The 24,768-nt window shown below is 41.9% G+C and overlaps 1 protein-coding gene across 4 annotated transcripts in view; it reads left to right on the top strand.

Moving 5' to 3' along the window:
• AFF3 (ALF transcription elongation factor 3) overlaps positions 1 to 24,768 on the top strand; it is a 580,285-nt gene that overhangs the window by 44,925 nt on the left and 510,592 nt on the right. The window lies entirely within an intron of this gene.

Raw genomic sequence — 24,768 nt, 5'->3', positions numbered from 1 at the left:
CCTGTAAGATGATCATGCTGTGTTGAGTGACTAATGAGGTAACACATGTAAAGCGTATCTGGCATGGGCTACACCTCTGTTGTAGCACCAGGACCTTCACTGTTTTCTTTTTCCCAACCTCTTCAAGTGACTATAAAGGTGACAAGTTTGTGGATAGCACAAAGCTGAGCAAGCTCCTATGAAATTACCTGTTCTCGGAGGCTGGGGTTGAACCAGAGGAGGATGGAGGGTGTGTTTCCCTCATGGGTTGGGAGTCACCCCTTGACGTGTGTGTGTGGACCCCTTGGGCGCTCTCTAACCGCACACGAGTGGATCAGAAGGATGCACTTAGTCATAGGCGTTTTGTGTTTGTTGTTACGCAGAACGTTATCTGTGATCTTAAAGACACGCATCGTGACTGGCAACATCAAAGCCTGTTCTTTGGCTTCTGCTGTGTTTCATGCCAGATACGTTTTCATTGTCCTCCTTCAAAGGCTCTTGTAGGGTCTGTCTGCCAGATCCTGGAAGTGTTCATCTTCCACTCCTGGCAGTTGGCTTCTTGGCTGACTCTTTGTCCAGATGAGAGCACTGATGTGGCCCCTGAATGAAAATTAGACCTCTTTTTCCCATTGTGCCTTTGCTAACTTGCCTTGGATTTGGAAGAAATGAGGACATACCATTTTCTTTAAAACAACAACAACAACACCGGCTGTATTCAGATATAATTCACATACCATACACCTCATTTATATAAAGTGTACAGTTCAGTGGCTTTAGTATATTTACAGAGTTGTGCAACCATCACCATAATTTTAGAATATCTTCATGACCCTACCAGTAAACTCCCACTGGTGGTGTATGAAGGTTCCAGTTTCTCCACAGCCTCACTAAGACTTTTTAACTCTGCGTCTTTTTGATATAGGCATCCCAATGCTACATGTGTGAGGGTGTCTCGTAGTTTTGATTTGCATTTCCTTAAAGACTAAAGATGTTGAGCACCTTTTCCTGTGCTTATTTACCATTTGTTTATCTTCTTTAGAGAAGTGTCTATTGAGATCCATTGCTTTTTTTTTTTTTTTTTTTTTTTTTTTTTTTGAGATGGAGTCTTACTCTGTTGCCCAGGCTGGAGTGCAGTGGCACGATCTTGGTTCATTGTAGTCTCTGCCTCCCAGGTTCAAGCTATTCTCCTGCCTCAGCCTCCCAAGTAGCTGAGATTATAGGCACCCACCACCACGCCTGGCTAATTTTTATATTTTCAGTAGAGATGGGGTTTCACCATGTTGGCCAGGCTGGTCTTGAACTCCTGACCTCAAGTGATTCGCTTCCCAAAGTGCTGGGATTACGTGCATGAGCCATTGTGCCTGGCCAGGATCCTTTGCTCATTTGAAAATAGGTTTTGTTTTTATTGTTGAGTTGTAAGAATTCGTTGTATGTTTCAGGTACAAGTCCCTTATCAGATACATGATTTACAGATATTTTCTCCCATTCTGTGTGTATCTTTTCAGTTTTTTTAATAATGGTTTTAGTTTTGATGAAAACTTTTTTTTTGTACTTGTACTTTTGGTGTCATATCTAAGAAGGTTTTGCTAATCAAGGCCTATATTTTCTAAGAGTTTTATAGTTTTAGCTCTTACATTTAGGTTTGTGATCTATTTTGAGTTAATTTTTGTTTATGGTATAAGGAAGGGATCTCTTGTATTCCTGCTAAGTGGTATGTAATTCTGGTAGAGGCTATACAGTGGGTATACATGGCTAGCCATCAAAAAAAAAAAAAAAAAGACTTTGGATACTGAGTCCCTAATGAGCTGCCCTGGCCAGAAGCATTACACCTATGTTGCTGTTTCATCATTCAAAATTGCTAACTAAAGGTCAGCTATCCACTTAACCAACAAGGTTTATACATTTTTTTTCCTAAAATGTATGCAACTATTATTTTTGCTATGCAACTATTATTTTTGCTTTTTTCATGGAGGCTTTTTATTTTTAACTGTGTTTTAAAAAAACTAGTTTAGAACACCTTCAGTAAAAAAATACACGTAGCATGGTGTGTCTGAAAGAGCTTGAACTTAGAGTACAGAAGCCCTGTGCTGAGTGCTGTACCTGCCATTTACTAGTTATGTCCCTTGGGCAAGTGCTTCCTCTGAGCCTCAATTTCCAGCAAAATTGTTGAGAGGAATCCATGAAATCATGTTTATAAAATGCCTGGTATACCATTTCTTGGCATGTCTTAGTTACTCAGTAAATGGTTACTATTTTTGTAGTTGATACTAAAACTGCAGCTCCCACTCATTTTTCTCCTGTGTGGTCCTTTTATGATGCCCCTATTTGAATATGCCTTGGGTCAGTCCTTTTCTCAGAAAGTTAATGTCATTTTATTTTCTAACTAGGGTGATTTACTCAAGCTATTTGAGAGTTGCAGTCTCCTAAGTTTTCAGAGTGTGTTCCCAAGGGAACCATGAAGGATAATAGTTTATCTTGATTCCAGGAAAGACAGTTGCTGAGGGATTCATGGAATACATGTTTGCATTTCTTTCCAGAGCAACTCACAAATTATGTTCGTTATAAATGCCGTTTGCTTCTTTGCCAGAGAAGAAACTTCCTTGGAGTACTCCAGCTTTCTAGTGAAGACAAAGATTTCTTTGTCAAGATGAGAAAGACTTTACAAGACTGTAGGGAGGTAGCATTGAGTTTAAACTAGTAGCAAGAGATTGGTGAGAATAAAAGATGTGACATTCAGAAAAGGAAGGACAAACTGCGCCAATAAAGTGTCGCAGATACTATGCTGCTGTGGAGGGGTTGAGGGAATTAATAACACTGGTAGTGATGGTGGTAATGATAATTGGTCTTGAGCATTTATCGTGTGATATGTGTAAATGCTATGTGCTTTAATCGTGCATTTAGTATTGAATAGGCACAGATATTCCAGTGAGTAGAGCTGAGAGTTAGATTGGATAACTTATGCTGTGGTCATATAGCTAGTAAATGGCAGGCCCAGGATATGAATCCACTGTGGCTAGAGGTTTTTTTTTATTTTGGTTTGTTTTTCGGTTTTTTGTTTGTCAGTTTTTGAGACAAAGTCTTGCTCTGTTGCCCAGGCTGGAGTGCAGCGGCATGATCTCGGCTCACTGCAACCTCTGTCTCCCGGGTTCCAGTGATTCTCCTGCTTCAGCCTCCTGAGTAGCTGGGATTACAGGTGCCCGCTACCACGCCTGGCTAATTTTTTTTTTTTAATACTTTAAGTTCTAGGGTACATGTGCACAACATGCAGATTTGTTACATATGTATACATGAGCCATGTTGGTGTGCTGCAGCCATTAACTCATCATTTACGTTAGGTATATCTCCTAATGCTATCCCTCCCCACTACCCCCACCCCACGACAGGCCCTGGTGTGTGATGTTACCCTTCTTGTGTCCAAGTGTTCTCATTGTTCAATTCCCACCTATGAGTGAGAACATGCAGTGTTTGGTTTTTTGTCCTTGTGATAGTTTGCTGAGAATGATGGTTTCCAGCTGCATCCATGCCCCTACAAAGGACATGAACTCATCGTTTTTTATGTCTGCATAGTGTTCCATGGTGTATATGTGCCACATTTTCTTAATCCAGTCTATCATTGATAGACATTTGGGTTGGTTCCAACTCTTTACTATTGTGAACAGTGACGCCTGGCTACCTTTTGTATTTTTGGTAGGGACGGGATTTCGCCATGTTGGCCAGGCTGATCTCGCACTCCTAATCTCAGGTGATCTGCCCGTCTTGGCCTCCCAAAGTTCTGGGATTACAGGCATGGGCCACCTTGCCTGGCCCAGTGTGGCTAAAGTTTTCAACAGAAATCGTTTTCTCTTTCTTGAGTGTGTAGGAGACCTGAGAGCCCATGAACCCTATGGAGTGCTATACCATTTCTTTAGCTTTACCTATCAAACCAGCTGTTCAAAAAACCAGACACTTTTGAGAGTAAAGAGCCTCTATTCGTATCTACCCCAGGGCAGACAGTATATACCAGAGTGCCCCAGGTGAACCAGAAGGTATGGTTGCCTGTAGGTAAGAGTTTTAAAACAATACTATTTGGAGCACTCCCCACAAAAAAGGACATAGCCTTATTTAGAACAGATGGTATAGAGTCAACAAATGACATGGAGAAAACAGAACTGCTCAACTTCTATTTTGATTTTATCTATCAGGAAAAATGATCTTTACATTGGAAAGGGTAGAATAAACATGGTTAGGAGATATTAAAACCCAAGATAGAAGAGATAATGAGAATGACTGAAAAATGCCTTTACTTCTCCTGGGCATGGGAGGAACTTGCAGATGTGATTGTGGAACCACTTTAGATAATATTTTGTGAATCAAGGAGAATAGGATGCCAGAAGATTGTAAATGATTTTGACAAACATGTCCCAGCTTTCAAGGGGGAAAGCATGGTTTAGAAACTACAGATGGGTGAGCTTAAGTCAGTTTCTGAGGAATTCTAGAAGCAATATTAATCAGACATTTGTGAACATATAATAAGGCAGCAGTGAGTAATGGGAGACAGAAAGAATCCTCTAAGAACAAGTCTTTTTCTTGTTTAGATGGGATCATTCGTCTGATACATGAAGGGAATGCCAGATAGAGAGTGAATATTGATTTCAGCCAGCCACTTTGAGAGTCTCTGGTGTCACAGACAAGATAGAGAAATGTGACTAGTGTGATAATACAGTTTGATGAGTTTATATTCGCTGCCACAATCATTATGTGTGTGTGTGTTCTTTTTTTTTCTAAGTGGCAGGGTCTCACTGTTGCCCAGGCTAGAGTGCATGATTGTAGCTCATTGTAACCTTGATCTCCTGGCCTCAAGCAGTCCTTCCTCCTCTGACTCTGAAAGTTCTGGGATTACAGGTGTAAGCCACTGTGCTGGGCCCCCAACCGTTTTTAAATTGGGTGATGAATGGATTGATCAACTCATGATATAGCCTCTGGGGCAAAATGGCCTGTTGCTTGTTTTTATAAATAAAGTTTTATTGGAACACAGTTGTGCCCATTGTTTATTATGTATTGTTTAAGGCTGCTTTCATGCTACAGTAGCAGAGCTGAGCAGTTGCTTTGGAGACCATTTGGCCCACAAAGCCTGTGATATTTGCTTTCTGGCTCTTTAACAGACAAAGTTTGCTGACCTCTGGCCTAGACAGAACACTGGTTCTCAGCCTGCTCTACGTTAGAATCACCTAAAGCATTCTTACTAATGCCCAAGCATCTTTCCTCCTCAGCCCCTCCAACAGAATAAGAGGTTGAGCCTGGCATTCTTCTCTTCTCTTCTCTTCTCTTCTCTTCTCTTCTCTTCTCTTCTCTTAAGATTCCTGGGTGATTATAATGTGAAGTCAGAGCTGGAGACCACTGACCAGGAGGGAGGGTGCTAGTGGGGAGTGCAGCAAGGACCTGGGTGCCATGTCGTGTTTTCTATGAGGGTTAATGACGTACTGTGCAATCCAATCTCTGGATGACACAGAGGGAGAGGTAGACATGGTTCTTTAGATGATAGGGTAAGAACTGCGAAATTTCTGGCCCTAAGGTAACAAGATGATGTTGGTATAGCAAAAAATGTAAAGGCTTTCCTTATGTACTAAAAGTCTCTGCAGAAATATCAGGTGGTGATTTGGCCACACCCAGTGAAATGCACGTGAAAATGAGTTAAGGGTTAACTGCAGGCTCAATATTAGCCAACAAACAGTGTGTGATAACCAGGAAACCCGGAAACGAGGCAAAACCGACAATAACAACCAAGGCAATCTCAGCCTACATTGACATAATTACAGTGAAAGCAAGGGTAAAATTGCTACTGTATCTGCTCAGGTCAGATCACACCTGTTGAAGAAACACTCTTTGTGGGTGGGAATGCAGCTGGTTCAGCTTTGGAGTCCCCTGGGATAGTGCTTCCCAAGAGGCTGACCTCCACTGCCCTTAGAGCAGGTTGAGGTGCCACAGGGGGCAGTGCGGTCTTGTCTCTGAGAGGTATACAAGCAGGGATCAGATGGCCGTTTGGTAGGAGTTAGAGATGGAAGTTCATCATTGGGGATTGTATGAGGATTTTCCAGGGAAATAGAACCAATAGGATGGATGGAAAACAATATATGTAAAGCCCTAGGATAAGGAATTGGCTCATGTGACTATGGAGGTTGACGGGTTCCAAGATCTGCAGGATGCCTCGGCATGCCGGAGATGCAGGAGAGCCAGTGGTGTGAGTTCCAGTTCAACGGCTGGCAGGCTTGAGACCTAGGAAAACCCGGTGTTTCATTTTGAGTCCAAAGGCAGGGAAAAACTGATGTCGCAGCTCAAGGCAGTCAGGCAGAAAGAGATTCCCCCTTCCTCTAGGAGGGTCTGCCTTTTGATTCTGTTCTGGCTTTCAGCCGATTGTCTGGGGCCTACCCATGTTAGGGAGGGCAACCTGCTTTACTCAGATGGAAATGTTACTTCTATCCAGAAACAGCCAGAATAGTGTTTAACTAAATGTCTGGCACCTCATGGCTCAATCAAGATGACATATAAAATCAGCTGTCACAGTGATCATCTAATGCAACTTCCTCATTTTGTGGATGAGAAAACAGAGTCTCAGAGGATATAACTTTCCCAAGGTGCCCCCGCTTGGTCAGTGGCCGAGGTAGCTCTTGGATTATTAGGTCTTCTCACCCCACAGCCCTGTGTTCTTCCTGCCACCCTGTTCAGTAGGTGTAGAGGTTGTGTTAATGACCTCTGTGGCCCTCTCCAGCTCTCAGGATTAGACTAACTGTTAAAACAAATGGAAGAAGTCATTCCTCAGAAGGAGAGGCCTTAACCAGGACAGAGGACGGCAGCCACTGGGAGTGTGGTGCTCGATTTTGAAAAGACCATCACCTAGATACAGAGGAGGTCAGTGTAAACCCAAGTGATGTCTGTTGTCTTATGTACTTGGATTATGAGCTCTTCCTTTTATACATAAACACTCTTCAGGCTCCTTCAGAGCCCCAAATACTACTTAATCCTTTAATGCTGTTGCTGTCAAGAGGATGAGGAAGAGGGATGTCAGGCAGATTTCATGCTGGCGTGCATAATTAGGTGAGTGCAGGGCCACCATCTGAAGCTCCGTGGGGGAGCTCCCTTTGTGCTCTCTGCATATGGCCTCCTCCTCTTGAATCAGCAGATGATTCAGCCAGAAAGACGAAGACACTCAAAGGGACTCTTTTTCAGGGATATGGCTCATCATAATAGGCTGTGCTCCCACCCCATGTCAAAGACAATTCTAGGTGCTTCTTATACATTATCTTTCCTGCTCTAAAAGACAACCATGCAAGGCAAGCTACCTATTATTATCCCCATTCCATAAATGAGAAGACTGAGCTCTGGATGTGTTTTCTTCATGTTGGAGGGAAATGATATTAACTGACAGGTAGGTCCAGGTTTCTAATGTAATGCGCCCGTGTGTTTTCACACTCTTGGCATTGAGCTAAAACATCTCATTTTAGGAACCAAGAATACAGTTATTACAAGACCACTCTGAGAGTCAACTCTCGGGTACTGTCAAACGGCAGAATTTGGAATTCCACAGTGGCTAACACGCTGACACCCAACACAGTTCAAGTGTTGTATAAATAAAGTCAACAGGCTGACTTTTGAGTAAAACATAATTTTTCAACGGCTGCCAAGAGGAAGATAATTGATGATAAAAGGTAAACATAAATGACTTTTTGATTACCTGTTGTTTTAGATTACCTCGGCTTGTCTTCATCATTACTGCAAAGACTTCAAAGCTATGCAAAGTAAACTCTCAGGATCAATTTCCCCCTCTCCACTTCCCCTCTTGTCGCATTCACCCACATCTTTTAACAGAAGCCCTGCTCTTGGGGAAGTCAGGAATTAGTTGCTTCGTTTTCTAATTATTACAAGTGTGTTAAACAAAATCACTGATAAGAGCCTCCCATGTTGCAGGTGCGCATGCTCGAGCTCGTACTGGGGAAGGCGGCTGGAGGAAGCGTGAGCAGGTGCAGCGCCCTGTCCTGCCCTGCCCCTGGAGGAGTCCTCATTAGTGAATGGATTGAGAGTGGCCTGGGCAGTGTTCTATGTGGACCTACAGATACATTATTTTTAGGCTTTAAAACAGTATGATTTGGCAAATGGACCCGCCAAGTTGAATCACAATCTCTAAGCCCAGGAGCATTTCCTGGGTTCCTCTGGAGGAGTTCCTGTGTCTGGGTAGGGGAGGACTGGAAACAGACCCTGGACATACAGTGGGGATAAGGAGTGTAGGTGGTGTGAACATTTGCTGTTAACACGGGACTCTTATGGATCCGTTCTAAGCCAGGGTAGTCCTAGAAGGCAGGATATGGTCAGCTCCAGGTAGGTCCCAAGCATACTGGGTCATTGTCCGTCCCTAAATCCAAGTTATGGAAGGGATGGGATGGGGGACGAGGTAGAAGATCTGGAGCTACTTCTGCCTTTTTCTTCGTAACTTTGCAATGTAACTTTTGTGGATTTTCAAAAACACAAATAGAAATCTTAATTGTATTCTTTCTCCTATTAAATGAGTTTTAATGCTGCAATTTTAAAATGAATTGAGTGGCATGGCTGCCCATCCCTGGATTAAGGTTCTTTGGTAAAACAAATGTAATTCATACATGAACTACAAAATAAACATGAAAACAGCACACCAATGAGCGAGGGAAATGAAGGCTTCATACAGCAAGCTCGCATCTGTTGTCTGTTTCTTCCTTCCCCCCATCCTCTGCAGTCCTCTTCCCCAGCCTGTGATGAACATCCTGAGGCCCTTTGAAAATCCATTTGTGTTTTTTGTTGAATGCATCTCAGGTCTTGAAGACTCACAGCCTAGAGAAGTATTGACTGCATTTAAGGATCCATTACTTAGGTAAACCAAATAATGTAACTGATCTTGGCTTTAATTGATCAAATCTCTCCCACAGTGTTGGAAAGATTGTAATCTAATTACTCTGGTTCCTGGTTTCTAAGGTGAAGGTTACATTTTGCTGAAACTTAGCCTGCTTCAGTAACCTCCCCTTATCTGGGCTGTCCCTTCTTGAAACACACACGCAGTGTATGCTGTACATCTGTGAACACACAGAGGCGGACACTTACAAGTCATCTGTCCGTGTAGAGACGCCCTGAGTGTTAATTTAAGCTCTGTATTAGCAGATAAGAAATGTGAGCCGTGCTCGTTTTTTTCATCTTAACTTTTTACAGCTTGGGAAAGGGGACTAGCAAGATGCTTCTGTCTAATCAGGTTCAATACCAGCCTCTCTTGTTTCTCCTAACAAGCTTGGCCTCATCCTAATTCTTTCCTTTTCTGGAGACAGAAGATCTATTTTCAGCCTCAGAACATTGCAAGAGCAGTATGTTTGAAGACTGAGTTGAAAGCTGCTGAGCTGCTGATTTATCTGCAGATTGGCTCCCCCCTTAACTAGTTCTTCACGGAAGCCCCTCGACGTCTTCCTGGGAGCCATTGCACAGGCTCAGCTCGTATTCTCCAGCTCTCTTTCAAAATACCTTTTTACCTCCTTTATTAGGGCTGGTCTACCCCAGAGGTTAAATCCAGGGCTGGGGTGGGAGTGGGTGCACATTTAAACAAAGGGGCTTGATATCTGCCCTAATCGGCAGGATAACCACATTTAAAGAAGACTACCTGAATGACGATTTGAGGTGGAAGAAACGGGCTCTGCCATGGGGAGAAATCAGGACTCTTGTAAATAACTTCCCCAGCATTTCTAAAAACGACATGGGTTGCTGGAAAGCTTTGTGTCAGTCACAAGGATTAGCGGAGAGCATGTTGGACAGTTTCTCTATCTGGGTAGGAGAGGATGGGAGACAGGGAACCTGGAATGTGGCATTCTTCTGGCAGGTCTTCTTTCCATGGGACTGTTGCCTCGTTGGCTGTTACTCCACGTTAGTCAACAGCAGCATCCCCAGAAGAGGTTGTCAGCATCTGCTGCTGCATGGAAATTGGTGCATCAGTCAAGCCCATCTGCATCTGCAGGGGCAGCGTGGAAATATGAAGCAGGGACTGCTGGGAGATGAGGGGTAATGATCTGCCCTTTAGGGTGCTTGGGGGATTTCTCTCGGTCAGATAAAATCCTGCATGCACTGACGTTTACTTTCCTTTAAGAAAGTGTGTTTTTGCACACTTGTGCACAGGGCTGTGTAGTGGACCTTATAGTAAGGATCTTAAAATTGAAACACACTCTGCAGATACATCTTTTCTAGACAACAAGTACAGGAACTCTCACCTAAGCTGGCAAGATGCATGAGTCTTTATACAAGAAACATCTTGGCTGCTCTGTGGCATGGATTCTTTCTGGGATCTAAAAACAGGAATATTTGGTCCAGGAGTTTTGAACTGCAAGGCAGCAGTGAGCTATGATCAAGACTGCAGTGAGCTATGATCGTGCCACTGCATTGTAGCCTGGGTGACAGAGCAAGACCCTATCCCAAAAATGTAAAATAAAACATAAGAATGTTTATGTGACAGTGTGAAGAATGTGCTTCGTGGGAATGTTGTGACTAAATATTTTGAGAGACAACCATGAAGCCATTTGCAAGCGTAACTGCCTTTTTTTCCCCCTGAGATGAAGTCTTGCTTTCTCAACCAGACTGGAGTGCAGGGGTGCAATCTCAGCTCACTGCAACCTCTGCCTTCCTGGTTCAAGCAATTCTCTTGTCTCAGCCTCCTACGTAGCTGGGACTACAGGTGCGTGCCACCATGCCTGGCTAATTTTTGTATTTTTAGTAGAGATGGGTTTTCACCATGTTGGGCAGGCTGGTCTCGAACTCCTGACCTCGTGGTTTGCCCGCCTCAGCCTCCCAAAGTGCTGGGATTACAGGTGTGAGCCATTGCGCCTGACCGAGTAACTGCCATTTTAATGGGTTTAACATTAATGCTAGAAAGCTTACATTCAGAATAGGGTGGTAATGTTTCTTGAAGGTTGAGGTGTAAGATGTTGTATGAGGAGTACTCCTAGTTTGGCCTCCCACTCTGCCCGTTGGATTATTTCTATTTTCCCAACTGTGATTTTTTAAAATTTCAAGTATATGGAAAAGTTGAAAAAATGGTGCCATGGAGATGGGGGAATACTCTTCACCCCCATTCACTAGCCATTCTGCCACATTTTCTTGATAGCTCTCACTTTGTTTTCTGAACATTTGAAAGACTCAGGTCACGACAGTTCATCCCTAAACATTTCTAGTGTAACTCAGGAAATTTTAACCTCAATATACTAATATCTAGTGCACAGTTTATATTCAAATTTCCCTGATTGTCTTAGTAATTTTTCTTATGGCCGTTTTAAAGTCCTAAATCTAGCCAGAGATCACACATTATGTTTAGTTGTCACATCTCGTTAGTCTCATTTTCAATCTGTAATAGTCCTCCAGCTTTTTCAAAGTCTTTTGTGACATGTAGCAGCTTGAAAAGTCCAGGCTGGGTCTTGTGGAATGTCCCCCAGTCCCAATTGTTTCTTCCTAGAAGATGCGAGAATGTCCCATCAGGACAGAGTGGCCTTCCCCTGTGGCACTACAGGAAGTATGTGGTGTCATTCTGTCCCTTTGGTGGTGATGTGAGCTCACATGAATAAGGCAGTGGCCACCAGATTTCTTTGTGCTATAAGGTTCTTTCTTCCTTTTGTGATTAAGGTGCCTGTGGGGTGATCTTTTGAGACCAGGTGATCTTTTGAGACCATTCCCCACAGTCTTTCCCAGAATGATCTTTGCCTGAATTGATTATTGGATTGGTACTTGCCGACTGGATTGGTACTTGCCGTGCCCCAATATTTGACAAAAACAAAAGGCAGTTGTACTTTGGAAGTCAGAGAAATGACTCCAGAGAGGAAAAAAAGCCATGTATTTTTTATTTTATAAAACAGAATTTGTTTTTTATACATTAAGGAGGGATTTTTAAATTTTTGCATGTGAATATCAACAGGATTTAATAAAGTAGGATTTGAAATTTTTGAGTATGAACATCAATAAAGAAATCCCATGTTAATTTTGGTTATAGATTTTTAAAGATTGTACTCATACATTTCTACATTTTGCACACCATATCTTAAGATTTGCACTAAAAATTTCTAGAGCTGAATTGTTACTGGTAATTATTGCAGTATTTGGAACAAAAACGGGAAATGCTCTGAACTTATGAGTGAAAGATTTCCATGTGGATACCTCTCTGTAGAAATATCACCCAAGGAATTTATGAAACACTGGAAGAATCTGTTGTATTTTGTAAGCAGTACTCATTTGAGAAATTACTCTTGATAAATGGGTTTCACTAATTAAATCATACACTTCCATAGTACATTACATATAAAACTAGACTAGGAAATAAATATAATTAAAGTAAACATGCCCTTCTAATTAGTAATTGTTTCTGCCATTTTAAGCAAATTTCAGAGTCACAGAGAGCTGCTCCACGATAAACCTAATAATGAAGCTTGTGATAACAGGTGTAAATTAACACAATGGAAAACATTTACACTGTAACATGCTAAATTAAAAATGACATTAACAAGTCCCATTTTCAAATTCTCTATAATTAACATTTGTTCAACCCAGAGATGAGTAAGTGCAGTACAATGGTAAATGTCTTTATTTATAGCTTAGGATATTTGTCATGGCATTATCTTTGTTACACTGTAAACAACAGGGATGCATTCCTTCTTAAAATATGTCATGTTTATGTAATCTTAGACAGTTCTGACAAAGGGTAAGACGTGATATTTACTGGTGCCATTATTGTGGGTACTCTGCAGGTATGCCACCAGAACAGCTTTGGTTGGGGGTAGAGCTTGACATGAAATATCGAGAGTGGGTTGAGTATGGAGATACGCACGTACAACGGCAGTAATATCCACGACATGATAAAATATTAGGATTCCCTCGAGTGTTCCCCTCATTGCACATATGTGCTTCTAAGTGCCTTAAATCAGTGTTTGTTTCTGCAGATAAATATTATCTTAAAGGCTTTCTTTTATGGCACTAGTTAATACAAGCTGGAAAGCAGAGAACAGAGGAAACAGCTTTGTACCTTAATTTGTCACAGAGGACATGATGTTTTACTCCTTACAGAGAATTTCATCAGTACGCTAATGGTTGAATAAAGAACTTAAGCATCACTGCATTGCCTAAACATTGGCTTAGAGCTGATTGTTGACTTTTTTTTTTAACTCAAGATTTGAATCACTCCAACTGCATCTTGCTTAAAAAATTGTTGAGAATATATACTATGGATTATTTTTTGAGTAATTAAAAATGTTTTCAAGTTGTATTCAGGTTGTTTGGAGTTTATGCTCGTGGTGTAGGATGGTAATGTAATAAGGACAGGGTCTGTGTTGTGCCCTTGGGAATTGTAAGACTCAGCATTTACCCAGTTCTGGAACTCACCGTCTCCTTGGGGAGATAGAAAAGTAAATCAGTGATTGCGTTCATCTTCTGTCACCGCTATGAGAGAGCCAAGGAACAAAGGGAAGGACTGTCTAAATAATGGAATAATGTAGGAGTGACAAATATTATAAGAAGTTCAATGTTTTAAATAAAGTACACTGAGCACACGTTAAAGGAAAATTTACTTGTCCGGAAAGCACGTGGCCCAGCACTGCTCAAGAGTGCTTTCAGCGATGGTGGAGAGGCCGTAGATCTGAGCTGTCCAGCACGGGTGCCCCTGACTCCACGTGGCCGTCAGGACTGAGAAACTGAGCTTATCATTTAACTTAATGAATTTACATTTAAATGCCATATGTGTGTGGTTAGGGGCTCTTATAGTGGAAAGTGTAGATCTGTATTTTTAAAGTCTTACTCTTAAAATCATTATTTCAAGATTTTTTTTTTTTTGCTGTTAAGAGGAGTCATAGATTTATTTTCACCCTGAGAAATTCTGTTCTGAATCTGAAATAGTTTCAAATCCACTGAGTTTAGACTTTGAAACACGGAGTTGAACTTTCTTTGTCAAGGAGGATTCCTGCCCTCACTGTTCCACAGCCATTAGACAAGAGGGATGGTCCCTGCTCGGGATGCCTGGCTAAGAGTGTGTGGGAGTCTGGCTGGAGCCCAGATTGTATATATTTATATATTTTATTTGGCTTTGACCAAAAAGTGAACATAAAAACTGAGTCATGGCGATTAAAACTAACAGACAATTTATCTAAAACAAATCTTGATATGACTAAATTGGTCGAACACGACATGTGACTTTTTTTACTCCTTAGAAGCACCTTGTGAGATAAATAGAATCCTTCGCTCGCATTTTATAGCTGGGAAACCAGAAGCAGCAGGAGATGAAGTGAGGGAACTCAGCAGCGGGAGGACCTAAACTGCAGCCCAGTCCGACAGTGCCAGTCGAAACCTAGTTTTCCAGTGAGGACTGCTTTCGTGTCCCTTCCTTTCCTGTTTTTTCCTGCGACCTCTCACCTACCACTTGTTGACTATTTACTCGAGAGGCATTGTAGGTTAATGGTTTAAGAACGTGGACTCTGGTACCAGACTTCTAGGTTTGAATCCTGATGTTACCGCTGACTAGCTGTGGGGCTAGACACATTACCGGACCTCTGTTGTGCCTTGTTCTGTTGGTGTGTGTAGCATTATAGAGTGGGTGTAGGATAATGTAAACGTTAGCTGTTGTCAGGATCATTGTCTGCACCAGCTAAGTACATGCCTTGCATACATTTTTAATTCTGTTATTCCTGTTTTACAGATCAAGAAAGGTTTTCTTTTGAAGGTTGAGTTACTTGCCTTAGCTCATGTGATCAGCGAGTGGTAGACTATTCTTGGAACCCAGGAGTGTGTGCTCTTGACCCTTGAATAGCTCTGGGGTTAGAGGTGCCAACCCTCATGCAGTCAAAAATTCACATGTAACTTTTGACTTCCCAAAGGCTCAACTATGAATAGCTTAATGTTGACTGGAACCTTTACTGACGACATAAACAGTTGATTAACACATATTTTGTATGTTACATGTATTATATAATATGTACTGTATAATATGACAGATATTATTCTTACACTAAAGTAGGGTAGAGAAAAGAAAATGTTATTAAGAAAACCATAAGCAAGAGAAAATATGTTTACTCTTCATTCAGTGGAAGTGGGTCATCATAAAGGTCTTATTCGTTCCATCTTTCCGTGGAGTATGCTGGCTGAGGAGGAGGAGGAAGAGGGAGGGGTGTGCTTGCTGTGTCAGGACTGGCAGAGGTGGGAAAGGTAGAGGGAGGGGAAAGGGAGGCAGGAGAGGCAGGCAGGCACATTTGCTGTAACTTTTATTAAAAAAAACTCAAAAAACCCTACATGTAAGTGGACCCGTGCAGTTTTGAAAATCCATGTTGTTTCAGGATCAACTGTATTTTTGAAAGTCCTCACTTAAAATAATAAATATTCATTGATACCCTTAAAGGCGAAGACATAAGGCAGTTCTTAGCAGAGTGTCTGACACAGGGTGAGAACTCAGTCACGGCAGCTGCTGTTCTTATTAAGAAGTACATTTGTCTGCAGTTGCTTGGCTGTTTTCTGTGCCTCTTAGAGGCAGAACAAGAATACAAAAGTGCTGGTGAACACGCGACAGTTGCTGGCGGGTAGTGACCGCGGCACTCGGCTGCTCCCTAGCTCAGTTGTGTAGTCTTCTGAGTGACCACACAGTCTTCTCTACCACTGGCCACTTGATTAATGAAAACAGACGGCTCCTCATCCTCCTCGCCTTCCCCACCTCCGTTGCCACGGCCAGTCCCCCTCCCCTCCCTTTTGCTTCTCTTCCTGACCAGCCACAGCCCTGAGTTTCACCAGGGAGGCTGGTTGGGCTGAGGAGGTGCTTTGGAGCCTCTGGGGAAAGATTGAAAAAGATGCTGTGGGCTGAGGCTCTTCTTCCCAAAGCAGATTGCCATCTTGTCCACATCCCTCTGGCTTGTTCCCGTCTCTCTCTTCACATCTGCTTGACGCAGTGGTCTGACTGGCTGGACAGCGAGGCAGCTTTGGGGTATCCCCCATGTTTAGAAATAGTACTGTCCATTTAGAGGCCCCGTCAGACGTACCCCATGTTTGATGGGGCCTGTAAATGGACAGTACTGTTCCAGTTTTCTTTGGCACGTCCATAGATTTTTTTAAGGACTATAAACCTGTTAATTACTCCAAAGTAGATCTCAGAGGTCAACCTGGGGCCGCTGATATGTTTTCTATTTTGAAGGCTCAGTTGAGAGCCATGTTGATCATTATTGGCAAGTGAACCAGCAAGCATCTGCCCAGCCCACGAAGGAAAACAGTGAGAGAGTATGCCTTTCTATATATTGCCCAGGGAAATTAGTTTTAGTTTTAGTTTTAGTGTTTGGCTACTGCCGTGGGACAAGAAAGTCAACTTAGGTGTTGAGAATGAAAAACAGCTTGAAAAAAAGACATTGAGGTTCATTGCACTCTGTGACTTGGGTAGACAGGTGGAAGGGGGTTGTGAGAAGGAGCTATTCTGAATACGTTCAGTGTTTTCATTTAGAGATGCAGAGGTTTTTTCTGTATTTGTATCTTAGTGGACAGTGACGGATGAAAACAGAAAGAGCCACTTCCCTCCAAATACATAATTGTGCATGAATACATGGGGTGAGCCGTTTTCCACGAGAGAGGATCCTGCTCGGTGCTGAGAAGGTAGAATGGAGGATGTGGGTCCTGCCCTTCAGGCACCCCCGGTGTAACGGAGAACCCTGCCATCCTGAAGTAGGGTAAGGTGCAGAAGAGGTCAAGACAGCGGCTCGCCACACTCACCACTCCTCCATGTGTTCATTCCCGGCCCCACGGCCAGGTCGGCTGGGAAGGAAACCGCCGCCGTGAGCTCTAATTACCAGAGATGGAGACGCTCAGGTGCAAGCTGCGTAATTACAAAAGCCCAGAACGCACAGACTCTCAGGGGGCCCACCAGGGTTAAAGAGACTGAAGAAATAATTTTGGCTGCACATTTAAGTGAGGATGAACAACACGAGGAGCTTCATATGCAGAAATGAAGTCCTGGCTTTCTTAAAAAAAAAAAAAAAAGGCGAATGCCTCACCTCAACAACAAGTACAACAGAAACCCTTTGGGTTTATTATTTCAAGCCAGGTCATGCTCATTTCACAAGAGTTTGTGAAAATGGATGCACATGAATAGAGCCTTTTAAAAACTCATGATTAAAGAGAAAGATTTCACAGTTGATGGTTTGGTAGATGGCAGTCGTAAAAACAATTGCTCTTTGTTGTATGTATTGCTCAAAAAAAGTTTTATTTTCTAATGTCCTGCATTATGAAACCTTTTTTTTAAATGCAGCTATTTTTTCCTTCATCTATGTTCAATTTCTTTGAAGATAAAAATTTCAAGTGCAGTGAAACTATTTTCATCTTTTTCGATATTACAGTCTCCCCATGTATGGAATTCATTTTGCATGGCCTCAGACCAAATATTTCCAAGTCCCGTCCTTATATATAGCAAAGCCATGTATTTTGCTCATGCCTGCAAGCCTGGGAGTAACACAGTTTTACTGTCAGAAGAAGATGGTTGCTGAGGCAAGTGGGAACAGGCATCCCGCACCATGCCATCCCACCTGCCCTTCCCGACTGGAGCCGAGGCCACAGGATTTTTCACCGCCAAATTGATATGCTTTTGAAGGAAGCATCTGGTTCTTTGGCAGCTCCATAGGAGTAATCTTGGTCGTTGGAGAGTTTCTCCTGCATCTATCACATAGTTGAGTTATTGAAAGGGTTCCTGGCATTTTCACGTCCCAGTTTCTGGGCATAGGAATGTGAAAAAGCTGAAGTCTGTTTGCACTTGTAAAGCCTCTTTGAAATTTGTCAGGCTAAAAAAAAATTCTCAGCGTTTTAAAAAAAAAAATTATTCTGGGTTGTGTCTTACCTGCACCCATGGATGATTTTTCTACTATTTAAGTTTCATACTCATATATCTGGTATTTATGCCAAGAGAGAAACATCAGTGTGAATTATAGACAAGTGGTCTTTACAAATATTCACTAAGAAAGCTACAATCATATTTTAACATTTTCTTACTTTAAGAATTGCAAAATTCAGCAGTATTTATTGAGCAACTCTGATGTTCTAGGCAGTTAGGTGCCATACCGGGGACCGTGTTAGAAAGTTCATAAAGTTCCTCGTTCTCAAACCTCAGAGAGCTTTCCCAGCCTAGGTCATTAGCATTTCCATATGACTTGTTTTGACTTAATTTATTCACGTTTGATATGTTCAGCTAACTTCGATTACTTAATCATAATTCAGTATGCAACTGCTAAATTTTTTTTCTGTGTTTCTTGGCTATTCGTCCACTTGTTTCTCAATCATTAGCTCCAGGCGGTGGGTCGCCATGTCTGTAATTTGCTTTATCCACCTTCTAGCACAGCATTCATCTGTGTAACAAATGCTTATGGTGGACCTATTATGTGCCAGACGCAGTTGTAGACCCTGTAGTGGAAGCAAACTACTTTCTTATTGGAGCTTATATATTTGTGGTCCAGATAATCAGAAAAAAAAAACAACAACAACGATGTATTTCAGGTTGGAATATACTTATGCTCTAGGGAAAATGAAGTGAGTACAGGGAGCATAATGGTGATTGCAGGTGAAAGGCAGCGCTCGTGGGGCTGGCTGCGGAGGGCCCTCAGTGGGGTGACGTCTGACCTGAGATTGGAGAGTTAACTACTACACGGAGGTTTCGGGAGAAAGCCTTTCAAACAAAGAAAACAGTGGGGACAAGGGCCTTTCTCTTAGCTTGTTCAAGGGACAAAGAACAAAGGAAGAGGGCCAGTGTGGCAGGGCAGAATGAGTGATGGTGGGGCCGGGGCTGGAGAGGTTGGGATGGTGTGGGGGAGGTAGAGATGGGCTTAGAGAGCCTTGGAGGTGATGTGAGGGGTTGGATAAACGTTTATGCTAAGTGCATAGGGAAGCCATGTCGGGTTTAAAACTGGGGGAAATACGATTTTGTTAATGCTTCAGGTTTATTCAATAAATACCATGATGATAGTAGTATTGAAAGTCTGTATATAATTACATGTAATGATAGCCTGTGTACTTGCGATGATGTAAATATTCCTTCTATATGTTTGGTTGAAAGCTAAAAGAAATGTTTTATGCAAAATGAGTCAATGAATTATGTCTCTCTGTGTTTCTAACATTTTAATATTCATCGTTTGGAGAAGATATATGCAGTTTTATCTATGTGTGGGCATAAATTGTTCATCCGAGCAGGGCATGCCGATTTTAGCTGAGGTCTCCTCTTAATTTTGACTGTATATCCCCTGTGGCTACATGTCAAAATATGACATATTAGCATTAGGCCAACCTGGATTTAATGACTAGGAAACTGGAATTTATATGATTTGGGGGCACATGGGGGCTTTTCTAATGCCAATTCCAAGGATAAGTGGCATGGAGGTTATTTGATTAATTGGACAAGCATAAACTCTAGCTCGGTTTCCTGCCTGTCATCTGAACACAAACATTGAAGATTAGGTGACTGAGCATTCCAGAATTAAAATCATGATATTTCTTTTCCTGTTCACAGACGATTTTGCTTAGCATTACACTGTCTTTTAGGCAAGCATTCACTGTGCCCCTGCATATGTAATCTTTACTTATGAGTGAGGAATGTTCCAGAGTATATGTTGAAAACACCATGCTCCCTAGAGTCCAGCTATGGCTGAAGCCACACCTTTGCAATAAGGCCCATTTAGTAGCTTCCGTATGAACCCATGGATCACTTTAGTGGAGCTGGAGAGTGTCATATGCTCACAAGGCTCTGAGTGAACTCCTTTGCTGAGATGTTTTTTGCAGAGCCGTCGGTCACACACAACTCTCATCCTTGTGAGGTGGTTCATTTGTGCATAGGCTTGGGCTCTGCACTGACTTGCCTGGGAAGACCCAGAGACCTGGATCATGGCTTAACTTTCACGATGATGAAACAGAGGCAGTAACCTGATGATGGCTTGACTGTGAGCCCCAGTGCCACCTGACCCACCAGGATAATATGCCCTGTGGCCTCGTTGGAGGGTGCAGCCAAGTGGGGCTGTCTCCTCTAAGAGAGATCTGTCCTCTCGCTGCTCAGCGTGACTTCCCAGCCAGTCTAAAACAACACTGCCTCCCCAAGCCCGAAACTATGTTTTCTAACACCGTGTTCGCTTGTGAAGGCCCATGAGAAAATCTTTGAAAGAAATAGCAAGCCTGTCGGTAGCAGGGGAACGAAGCAGGTGTGCCAGAGCCCTGGTTCTGCCTTGCCCTCACAGGCAGGTGACCTGACATCAGCCCTGGTCGCTGCTTCAACATCCTGCTCTCATCAGGGGTTCTTGGTGGTCCTCTGATGTAGCTGATAAAACGGGACATTTTTGTTTCTCTCATTGCTCATGATTAGAAAAGGGATTCATGATCTTGTTTTCCCTCTGCCTCTTACTGAGAAGAGGGTGATCTCCAGGAACATTTGGAGCGTTTGAAACTCAAGGATGTATATTGGCCAAATTAGTAAAACAATTGCATCTCAGCTGGTTGGAACTGTTTCCAGAAGCAAAGTAGTGCTGCAGTCATTGCGTTGGAGGTCTTTCTTTGTGTGGAACACTGTATAGGGACTCGGGAGAGATGGAATTCCAAATAATATGTCACATTTTCTTTCATGAAGGAGATTGCAGTCTAACAGGGTAAGTTGTGAGCAATAATTGTCATATTCCTTAATAACTGGTCAAGGAGGGGAGGCTTCTTGTTTTGAAAGAGCATGGAGGGTTGTGAAAAGGGGGCAAAGGTATGAGTCATTTAGGTTGATGAAATTCCAGTTAGGAAGCATGGCACACACAGTTACTGGGTTTGCAGTCATCCTTCATGCTAAGGCAGATGATTGCAAGGCTGAGGTAGTGAGTCTGCACTGGAGATTTATAAGAAAGAATGATTAAGATGAAAACACAGTTTAACAGACATTTATCCACTGAGGCTAGGCATTGGGCTCTGTGCTGGGGACAGCAAAGAGGAGTTCCTGTCCTAGAGAGAACAATGGAAAATCAGTCTGTACTGAACGTGAGCACGAGGTGCCTGGAACAAGGAGGAAGCAACAGGCAATCACCTCAGGGACCGTTTCCAAGAGGAGGGGACCTCTCACCAGAGCCAGCCAGTAAGTGGGATGTGGTGGGAAGAAGAGGTATTTCAAGCGAAATTAGAAAGTGAGTGAAGGCATATGGATATAAATGAACATCCCAGTACGGAGCCAGCCCGGACATCAAGAATATGGACCCATGCAGAAGAGTAACGGGTAGAACTAATAAGGGAGACAGGCTAAGGCACTGGCCACGGGGGAAGCCTTTTTTTGTTTGTTTTGTTTTTGTTTGTTTAAAGAGAGGAGTTCTCACTTTGCCTTCCAGACTGGAGTGCAGTGGTGCCATTGTAGCTCACTGCAGCCTTGACTCCTGGGCTCAGGTGATCTTCTTGCCTTAACCTCGCAAGGAGCAGAGACTAGAGGCACAAGCCACCACACCTGGCTAGTTTTTTTTTATTTTTGTAAAGATGGGGTCTCACTATGTTGCCCAGGTTGATCTCGACCTCCTAGCCTCAAGCAATCCTCCTGTCTAGGTCTCCCAAAGTCCTGAGTCTATAGGCCAGAGCCACTGTGCCCTGCCCAAGAGGACCTTTTGTGTTATGCCAGGAGTTCTGGACATCAGGTCTGGCAGAAAACACTTGGAGGACTGTGAGGTCGATGGGATGGCTATTGGGGAAGCTGTTGTAGATTTTTGCACAGTGAAGACGGTGTTTCACTTAACTACAACAATTTTAGACACTGCTGTAAAACCTTTTTCTCATTATAAAAGTACAACAGATTAATTTCAGAAAAATTCAGAAGTAGGAAAACTGTAAAGAAGAAAATAGGCCGGGCACGGTGGGTCACACCTGTAATCCCAGCACCTTGGGAGGCCAAGGCGGGTGGATCACCTGACGTCAGGAGTTCAAGACCAGCCTGGCCAACATGGTGAAACCCCATCTCTACTAAAAATACAAAAAATTATCCAGGCCTGGTCATGGGTGCCTGTAATCCCACATACTCGGGAGACTGAGGCAGGAGAATCGCTTGAACCTGGAGGCAGAGGTTGCAGTGAGCTGAGATAGCGCCGTTGCCCTCCAGCCTGAGCAACAAAAACGAGACTCTGTCTAAAAAACAAAAAGAAGAAGAAGAAGAAAAAGAAAATAAATATGCTGCATAGTCCCATGGTCCCATGACTCGTACATACAAATTAAATTATTTAAATGCTTCGTTATATGTCTGACTTTTTGTGCATGTATGTGTCACGGGTAACATCATGGGGAGATTTTGGACCCGTGCCCAGCCGCTGTCCCCTCAACTGCAACCCACATGATGTCTTTTACGCACCCTTTCCTGTGTTTATAAAATATATGAGAAATAAAATCAAAGTTCTCTTTGTGTTACTAGCTCACAAAATGGTTGAGATTGTTCACTCTTTGTCTTTCTGTAAAACACTTTTTGATCTGAGCAGCCCTTCCATTTTTTATAAATGAGCCTTTTTTTTTTTAATTTGAGGAAAATATAAGATAACTTGATTATTGCTAGAAAGCTGGAATCCCAAAGTGGCTTGGGGTCCAGGTGGCTCATGTGGTTTTAATCTGCGGAGTAAGACCAGATAGCGAATTTATCTCTTGGAGTGGTGGGGAAGCAGGCGGGGCTTAAATGTGCCTGCCCAGTCGAGGTGTCCTTGGGCGCCTCCTGCTGATCCTTGTGTCTTAGACTTCATTGCAGGGGACTGATGGCTACAGCGTCTTCACCCTCTCCTCTTCCCTTAATAGCTTGATGAGGACTTCTCGGGGTCTCGGGTGAAAAGAAATAAAGCCTAGAGTTTTCTAATTTGAAATAATAATTGTCCTTGAAAATTTTTCTTTTGCCCATTGTCATTTCATAGTCTGCAGAGATCCAAATCCAATAATTTCAAAACAAAACTAAAAACACAAAAACACTCAAGGTTGAAGTTGAGACTACTGTCCTTGACCTTCTTACTGATATATATGTGTGTGTGTGTATATATATACATACATATACACACACACACATATATTTTATATATATAAACAGATATATTTATACATATTTATATAGATATATTTATAATATATGTATAAATAGATATATTTATATATAGATATATTTATATATTTTATATATTTATATATTTATATAAATTTTATGTATTTATATATAAATAGATATATTTATATATTTTATATATATCAAATATATAAATATATCAAATAAATATATGTTTATATATAAATAAATATATATAAAATAAATATACCCTCCCATACGTGTATGTATAAAATGCGTGTATTCCTATTTGGGCCTTTCACATATGTTCAGATCATACCCTGTATAGTTTTGAATCTTATGTTTTCACTAGTATTGTAAACATTTATTATTAAACACCATATTTTTCTTGAAAACACATTTGTAAACTACATTACATAAATATACCATAACTTGTACAACTATTCTTCCATTGGACATGGAGATTTTTTTTCTTCTAGTATTTCGGCTGTTATGTGAACATGTGCTATGGTGAACATTCTTGTGCAGAAATCATTGCACACGTTACTGCTGATTTTCTTAGTAACAGTTTTTAACAGTGGAATTACTGAGTAGAGGACGCGAGCTTTCAGAATGCTTTTGATATATTGCCAAGTTTCCCTTCAGAAGGATTTTACCTGTTTGGCTGTCACCAGGAGCGCATGAGACCTCCTGCTGCTCTGCACAGCTGTCTGTAGGTTATTGAGGGTTACACTTTTTGGTTCTTTGCCTACTTGGTAGGTAAAAATGGTATTTCCTTGTTTTTTCCTTTTCTTCTTTTTATTATTTATTTATTTATTTATTTTTGGAGTAGGCTGCTGCTTTTATACTTGTTTGGCTACTTTCTCTCCGCCCCCAACCCACACCTCATGACTTACTATTCATGTCCTAACTCATATTTCTCTGATTTTCAACCATTTTCATTTGTAAGAGCTCTTTGTATGTATTATGAGACTACTGCCCCTTCTCTTATACGTCACATATCTTTTTCCTAGTTTATCTTTAATCTTGTAACTTTGTGGTAGTTATAGATGCATAGAAGTGTATATGATTGCATGATCAAATATATCCATTTTTTTTTTACATTCTCTCTCATTGCTTTAATGATTAGGAATGCTAGCCCCTGCCTTTCTGTCTTGTTTTTTAAGGGCTTTATGTAAAAGTAATTATTCTTTAATTTACTGGAATTCATTTTTTTAAATACAAGGTAAGAATAAAATGTATTTTCTCCCAAATATTTTACCTGTTATTCTAAAATCTAAAAGTAAGTTGACTGAAGCACCCACTTTTCTTCATGGATTTGTAATTCTATGAAGTTAGGTTTTAGAAAAGTTGGTAAGATACTAGTGGGTGCTAGGGTAACATGTGGCAATGCTGGGATTATCAAGTAGAAGGACCTGGGGTGGCTAGGAAAGGGCTGGCACATTGTGAGCAGGGTGGTGCCATCATGTTAGTGGGGAAATTCATGAGGGCGACTGTTGCCAGGAAAGACTTTGAGAAAGTTTTTTTTTTTTTAATTTTTTTTTAGCACTGTATTTTTCAGAGCTTGGCACACACTTTTCGTTTTGATTAGAGCCATATCAATTTTCTCTCTCAGTGAGTTGAACACCCTTTTAAGCCAAGAGGTAGATTAAGGGATTCAAGGGACAGAGGAGAAATCTGGGCTTTTCAAGGCCATGTTCCTTGAAGCAGCCTCGTTGCTTCCACCACCCCCAATTTGAAGAATG

This window comes from Macaca mulatta, chromosome 13 (genome assembly GCF_049350105.2).
Source record: "Macaca mulatta isolate MMU2019108-1 chromosome 13, T2T-MMU8v2.0, whole genome shotgun sequence".
Lineage (NCBI taxonomy): Eukaryota > Metazoa > Chordata > Mammalia > Primates > Cercopithecidae > Macaca > Macaca mulatta.
This window is presented reverse-complemented; position numbering and strand designations above follow the sequence as displayed.